The following is an 8,067-nucleotide window of genomic DNA, read 5'->3' as shown; positions in this document are numbered from 1 at the left end:
TGTACATGAAAAGTGATGCACTAGAAGGGAAAGGGGATGGTGGTTTCTGTAAAATAATTTGGCCAAACTTCATGTATCTGACTTCAGGGAAGCTTCTCCAGTAAAACTATGATATTGATGGATCGGTGCTTCTCACACTGTGGTGCTAAAGGAAAAAAAAATCCTTTGAAATAAGGACTTTGTTAAAATTGAAGAGCTTTGGGCTTGAAAGAGCAATGTTACAGGCATTCCTTAAATTGTCAATTATGTATGGGTTCAGCACCTAACTGGTCTGCTATCTCTGATTATGCCCTGTCCTGACTTTACACCTTCTGAACCCTTTGGTATTTGCATTTCATGGTATTACTGTGATTTTGGAGACTTGTGATAATTCCCCTTCAACTTACTCTTTGGGTTTTTCACTGCCAGATCTCAAGGAAAGGCATCAGGCTACTTATTTAGGGAATGAATTTCAAAGCAACCTGGCCTGAAGCTGCTTTCAGGTGAAAGGAGGGGAAAAAGGATTATACAAACTTGTTAGACCTACTCGTTTAGACTTGTTGAGATGGAGAGAAAAAGGGGCTTAGGCATCTCCTCTCTGTCATGGCCAGAGTTACTGGAGGCAGCTTGTTTGAGTTGGACTGGTTGCTTAGAAACAGGGAAGTTACAGGAACACTCTAAGGTTACAAGTACATCTATAACTAATCCTATACACTGTCTTTGCCATGCAGGGGTAGCTCAGTAGAGGAGTTTCCAACTTGCAGCACATCTGTGTTGGGTTCAGACTTGCTACAGTGCTACTAGGCCCCTATGGTGGTGGGAGAGCTGTTTTAATTCAACACTTGAACTGCAGAGCTTGGTTGATGTGGGAATAAGCACAACTGATGTGTCTGTATGAGATCAGGCTGTCTCACTGCACAGAGATTTCCATCATATGCTTCCTAGCACCACATAAATACCCTTGTTTTATAAAAGGGCATGCAGGCTGTACCTGATACATGGCAGGTAGTAATTCTGGCATTTCCCTACTTTGCAGGAGTTTGGGTATTCCTGCTGTGTGCTGCTGTATTAGCTGTGGGCTGTGTTGTCGTCAGAAGAGGATTAGATACAGCCTTTTGTTTGTTTAACACATGGTTTGTTTGCTTCATCTGAACTGAGAATGCTAGTTTTTGCTAGAGTTTTATTACAGTATGTGTTCCAGAGAAGCTGAACTTTAGTCTCCCCTCACTTCATGATCCATCCTCAATGGTTCATTGTAGGTGATGGCTAATAGGAAGAGGATCGAACTGGTTTGGTATCCAAAACCAGATATTCCCTATGTCACACAATTTAAATCCACATGCTGGTCACTTGGCATGGGGCATGATCTTCAGAAGCCTGAACTTGGAGGCTACTGGACTCTGCTTAAGCAGACATCTGTGTTTTCCAATTAGTCAGTTATTCAACAGTCTTTTTTCATCTCTTTGTGTGTACATGCTGAATAGATTTTCTAGTAAACAAATTATTACTCTGAAACTGGCTTCATAAGAAAGTTGTTCCTATCTACAGATTCTCTTTTTATTTTCACACATTTATTAAAAGTGAGGTACACAGTGTGTGACATTTTGAGGAATGTCACAGGCAAAGAGGAGCACAAAGGCTGATGGATTAGTTTTCGAGGACTCTTTTCTACAGACTCTACATGACAATTATTAGCAGCTGCCCTGGCTGTGTTTGATGGCTGCTGCATGTTTTTCACCATGTGAACAAGGCATTTATTCTCTGGTAAGAGCCTAGGAAGGCATGGGTAGTAAAAAATTGTTGGTCTTTGACTAATTACCACAGTTTTAGCAAAATATCTGTTGTCCAATTTTTCTCATAGTAGCCATCAAGATAACAATATAATTGATCTAAATAAAATATTCCTTATGAAGCTGAACAATATCTTGCCATCCTTGATAACAGGACTGTAGACTTAGATCAGCTCATGTTGTTTGAAAGAATTGAACAGTGGTTGGGTGAGGAGGAAAAAGAAACTTGAGGTTTACATTCCTAGATGCCCCAATTCTTTGTTGAATACTTGCCTGTTTGTCACAGCATGACCATCTCAGAGGTGATACCTGCATTTGTGTTACAGTGGTACATTCTGCTGAGCAGCCTTTTTGGGAGGAAAACATTTCGTTATGTTCTCCAGCCTATTTCAAACACTTGCCTGCTTGCCTGGTTAATAAGATTGCTACAACTAGGACCGTGTCATCTTTCTATGTTCTTCTGATAAGTTGCTTGTGATCCTCAATATATACTTCAAAGACTTGCAGTGGTAGGATTTCTAAAGCAAAAAATATTTTAGTACAGGAAGCATCTAATGGAGGGTGAACAGAAGTGTCATCTTCTGTAAACTTGAGTGGGTGCAAATCAATTAATGTGGACTTTTGTATTTATAAGTAGCATCTTCTTAAATTTGTTGTTGGTTGTTGATTGAGAAATGTCTTGTGATCCTGGATGCACCTAGTGTTGGTACTTACAGCCAGTCCTAGGAGATGGTGAAGTGGAACAATGTGTTGCAGTGTTCTTGCAGCAAGACTAGACTCTGGCAGTAGTTTCTTTGCTGGTGTAGGATCAAAGTTTTCTCCCTGAAAGCTGTTTTTCTCTGCAGCATGGTTACAGAAACAGAAGGGAGTTTTCGGAAGAATCTTGAGCAGCCCTTGTGCCCTTACGGAGAGGTTACTTGGAAAGTGGTAACTCCATGGAACTGAGTGGTTCAGTATGGTGTTTTAGTAGCTTTGAGTTGCAGTGAGTTGCTTGCTTGATGCTGTGGCAGCTGAACAAAAGGTAAAGGTGTGGATTATTTGCCTGCCAGGCATCTTGTCCTGCCCTGGGTTATGCTCTGAATGAAATCAAGGATTTGAGAGGTTCATATTAAAGTGAGGAAAGAGGAAGAATTTCTGTACACAACATAGCTATTGCTGTGAGTCCTTCAGCACATCTGCATTGTTTAGGTCACAGCAAGGCTAAATGCTCTGTGTAGGTCAACAAAAATCTGTAGGTAGGGCCTTGGGCAGAAGTTCAAAGTGTTTTTTTCTTATCCTCTTCTTCAGAAATTAGAACACTTATGGAGCTGACTACCTTCATTTGAGACCCTGAGTCAAGAGTGATGCCTAAAAAATATTTTTTATTGGTTCTTCTGTCACTGGGACAGACACCATCTTAGCAGCCACCCTTGTCTCTCTCTTAATTCTTTCACCTCCTTTGCTTACTGATTTAGCAAAGAACTGTTTGATTCTGACATAAATAGAGGAAGGGTTAATACGTGGGGAGTGGTGAAGGTCCCTGCCACTAAGCTTGAAAACTAAGGAAGAAAGGATGAGAATTAGATGAAGAAGGTAACAAGATGAAGAAGGTAAACAGTGGGTTTCAGATTTCAGCAGGATGAAACATGGGATACTGACCAAAGCTGTCCCAGGGTAGTGTGGTGAATGTATTGCAATCTTTATTTCAATACAGGCTGTGAAAAATTGTACAAAATTAGTACAGACTGTAAAAATTCTTGCTTCTGGCAAGTCTGTCTTTCCTGAAGAGTGTACTACTTTTCTCTGAGTCACAGACAGGAGCATCACAAGTTGGTGGAAGAAAAGGTGTTTCAGATTTTAAAATTTGCAGCAGACACAGAAGATGATCTACAAGCCTCCTGTATTAGTGAAATGAAGAGTTAGAGAGCAGCACAGAGCATACTTTGGATTCAGGAGCATTACTTCTGTCCCCTTTCTGAAAGTTTTGAGTTAGCTAATTTGGGTTACAAGCTATACAAAACCCTTGGGTTTTGGTAGCAATCCAAGTTGGTAGCCTATGAGAAGTTATTGTGTTCAGTTGCCTTCTGAGTGGGGACGTAAATGCAATATGTCACAGGCTGCAGCTGTTAGATGGAGATTGCAGTAATGTCCCTGAAACACTGAATTAAAAAAAAAAAAGCAAAGTTGTTGGATTTGAATAAATGGGGGCGTTGCTCTCTGCCCTTATGTAGTCCAGTACATATCAAAGTCCCCCTTCCTTTAATAGCAGGAAGGAAATAAGATCTGTATCTCTTGGGAACATGCTTCTAAAACTGACTTTCACTTCCATTCCTGTGTCTCTTTTTAGTCCCTCTGAATAGTAAAAATTCACATTCTCACATTTTAGTCACCCCAGCCTGGATATTAGATCACTCCAGAGTGTTGGTTTTTGGTCACAGTCTTACTAACATCTTAGTTTGAGTGTTGGTGTTCCTCTCCCATGTTCAGGTGCCTAATATGGATTCTTATCACCCCAAAACAGTTACTTTGGATCTCAGCCCAGCATGCGTGGGCACTGGCAGCACTTGGATATTTATAGGAAATTCTACTTCCTTCTTTTCTTTGGGCCACTTTCTTACTACAAGAATTCCTGATTTCTTCCATGCATCAATGAATACAACCCTTCTAGGGTGGTGTCTGGGCAGGGGATGTTATGTATGTACCCTCCCAGCTGCCAGGGCCAGTGCAAACAGGCACAGCACAGCACTGGCCTACAAGGCACTAAGAGGAAAAAAAAAAAGTACTACCTTTTTCACACCCTTAGGTCTAGTTTTGGGAGATTACTTAGCCTTGTTGATTTATTGTGTCATTATTAAGCTCAGATATTTTGACATCTCAAGCGCCAGTACAATGTGGTTAGAGAGGGAGAGAGAGTCAAATGCCCTGAATGCTTTCTTGGCTGATAATTTCCTCAGATCTATAGAGTGGCAGAAGGGTGAAACTTCCAAACAGTACAGTACTGATTTTGTTTTGATCCATTCTTTGAAAGGTGGATCAATAAAATCTGATTCTTACAGAAATCTTTACAATTGCCACTTGAAGTTTCATTTACTTCCTAGGTGCTCATGGTAGAGGAGGACATCAGCAGAGGTAGTTGCTTGACAGGTCCACATGTGTAGAGTAGCTCAAAGCATTTGCTAGCAGACCAGCCAGCTGACAATGGGAATGCAGAGCAGCAAATTCCCTTTTTGTTTCCCTTGCTGGTGATTCTGGCTGGGTTTCTCTGTTCCACTCAGATGCCATTTTCCTCAAAAAAATTGTAGGAATCTGGTAACTCTGCCTCATTCTGAAATTTCAGTTGAAATCTGTCAGTATGTTTCTATTGGGAGTTCAGCACTAGAAATATGATTTCAGAAACTTTGTTTTTTTTGGAAGCCAGAGGAATAATGTGAACATTAGATCTGAGATGCTGTTATCAAGACTTGGGACTATGGGGAATGGAGCAGAACCCTGACTGCATGTTTGGAGAAGGAAAACCTGCAGTGGACATATTTTGAGCATTTCTTATCAGAAGGCACTAAGAGATTAGGAGCCATTACTTGAATGAGTCCATAGCATGCTCTGTGTCTCATTAACAGATGGTTCTAAAAGGCAACTGTGGAAATGCAAACTCATGCATGTTTGTGCTTGCTCTGCTTGTGCCTCTCCTGGCAGCACTTGCTGGCATAATCTGTCAGAAATTAACCTTTTGCATGAGGTATTGTTACAGAGGCGGGTGTAATTCATCCCATTGCCTGTGACAAATCTCTGTCTAACCCCTCCACACACTTCCCTCCTAGAAGGAATTACGTCAGAATGGTAGGGAAATGCTGGGTGTAGGATCTCACCCTTGTGTTGGGCAAACTTTCTTCTCCTACTCTAAGTTTTTCTGTGCTCTCATTGCCAGGATTGTCCACACAATCCTCTACCCCAATTACCCATTGATTAGGGCTCCTCTGGTAATCTGCCAGATGCAGGTTTGTTACCAACAGATGGCAGAAAGCATTTGAGGTAATGAGAGAAAGGATAACGATTGCTGATCTGCATAATAATCAGCTTGTGAACAGGTTTCATGGGTTTTTTTCTGTTTCCACTGGCTCAAAGATTGCACTGTCGGACAACCAGGCATCTTTTCTTGAGTTAAAGAAATAGTAAGGGAGGAACCAATTTCTTCCAGCTACTGTTAAGATTTCTGGAGATAAACACACTCTCCACCACACAGATTAAGATTTTAGCCAGAGTCAGAGACTGCACCCGGAGTGCTAGGAATGAACATTCAGTCCTCTTGTGATCAGGACCTTTAACTGACCAGTGTGGTCAGAAATACTTTCCTTTTTCTGTTTTCTGAGACAATTTCCCCCACTTCTACCACAAGGCAGGAAGATCCTCATCTCCCTTGGACCAGCATCACCTTTGCACTGTCTAATACCTAGTCTGAAAAAAATTACGTCCTGCTTCCATGTGTTTTGGAGTTCTTCAACCAAATTCTGTTGCTTTGCACATTGACAGAGCCACATACAAGTCTACATCTAAGCTGTTCCAGAGTCCTTGCAGGAAGAAGTCTTCTTTGGAATACTCTAGAGCAGTGTTACTGGAGTTACATATCTTACAACACCAGTTTCCTGTGCTGCACAAGACCTGTAGTACAGATTTTCACTGCTTGAAATCTGTAGGGTACTTAGACTCTATTACTAACTGTCCCTATCTGAAACGAGCCATGAAACTCAAAAATAATTTTGGTGCCATTTACTGTGACTTTTGGCAAAGGATTTGGATTGAAGAACTTTTCTCACAAAATAGCCTTATACATGTGGATGCTAATGCTGGGCTGTTCTTATTCCACAGGTGGACTGGAAGATACAGCAGACAGGTTTCCATCAAACCCCTTTACTTTGTAAAATCCCTTCCTTAATTTAAGATCTAGATGGAGATTTTTGAAATTTGGACTTGATTCCATAGAACAGTAAATGCAGATGTTTTCCCTGATAAAGCTTTCTCTGCAAGGATGGCATTTATCACGTTCTCAGCTGTATCACTTATCACTAATAATTTTAGCATCTGAACCTTACAAGGCAATCACTATCTATTCCTGTCCATGTGTTGCAGGTGTATCCTCCCTCTCTTTCAGGAGAGAAGAAGAAGAGAGGGAGGATTTTTGGTTTTGAGTTCATACTCCAAAAGACAAGGCTTTATTATTAAGTCTTGCCCTGCCACAGACATTGTTGTTGGTTACAGGATTTTGCTGTCCTTAGCCTGATTTCTAAAGAAACAATGCCTGGGCATTTGAGCTTGTGCACATTTATGATATCCTTTTTTTTTTTTTGTGTCTGTGTTTTTTCCTCTATGATTTCTGAATTTATTTGGCAAGGGCAATTTTATTTGACACATACATTTAAAGTTACCGTAAGCTTCCTGAAAATAGATGATGGGGAGTGACTCGAAAGACAACAACCACGGTGTATGCTCAAAATTTGAGATACTAGAGAATCTGTATGAAAGAAAAATAGGGGAAACTGTGGCCAGAGGAAAAACTTCTTCTGATGCTGGAATTTATTAGACACATGAGAGTTCAAATTCTAATTCATATAACATATAGCTAATTCTTCTTTAATTTGACTTCCGCAATTGTTAGTGAAAGCTAGTCACAGTAGTCACTGTGAGGGAAAAACACCCAAGTTCCTTGTATTTTTCAGAGACTATCTATGACTGTCCTAATTTAGCACCACTGCAACACTACAAGCTATCTTTGTAGATGCCTGCAGGACATGTATTAACATGTTTTCAGATTAATATTCTGGAAAGAGAATGGCTGAACCATGTCCTGTGTTAGAGAGAGAGTGAGTTTGTGAAGAAAGATGGAGCTTTTAGCCATTCTGTTGAACAGGTGACCCCTGATTAAATTGGGTCTTGCCCAGAAGCCCTGCAGGGACAGAGAAAAGCCTGAGGCAGAGATTTCACGTGCATCTGAGCTGGCATTTGATTCTTCTGGCTTGTTGACGACACCAGTGGGCAACAAGATCTGACAAGGTATGTATAGGGAGGGAAGAGTTGAGAAAGGGGGAAAGGACTTTCACCTCTTGGTAATAGTGAGTTATTTAATTCACTGTCTCAGGCTGCCGAGAGTTTGGATATGTAGAGATAATGTGTATTCCTAAGGCAGGATCTCTCTTGGTGGAAACAATAATCATGACAAATGGGAGTCAACTGTGAGACTGTGTGGATCCTGACAGCAGCATGCTGGGTGAAAAACAGACTTCTTGGAACTGATCAAAGTGTAAGTAAAAACAAGTGTGTGTGGGGT

This window comes from Zosterops lateralis, assembly GCF_965231275.1.
Source record: "Zosterops lateralis genome assembly, chromosome: 6".
NCBI lineage: Eukaryota > Metazoa > Chordata > Aves > Passeriformes > Zosteropidae > Zosterops > Zosterops lateralis.
This window is presented reverse-complemented; position numbering follows the sequence as displayed.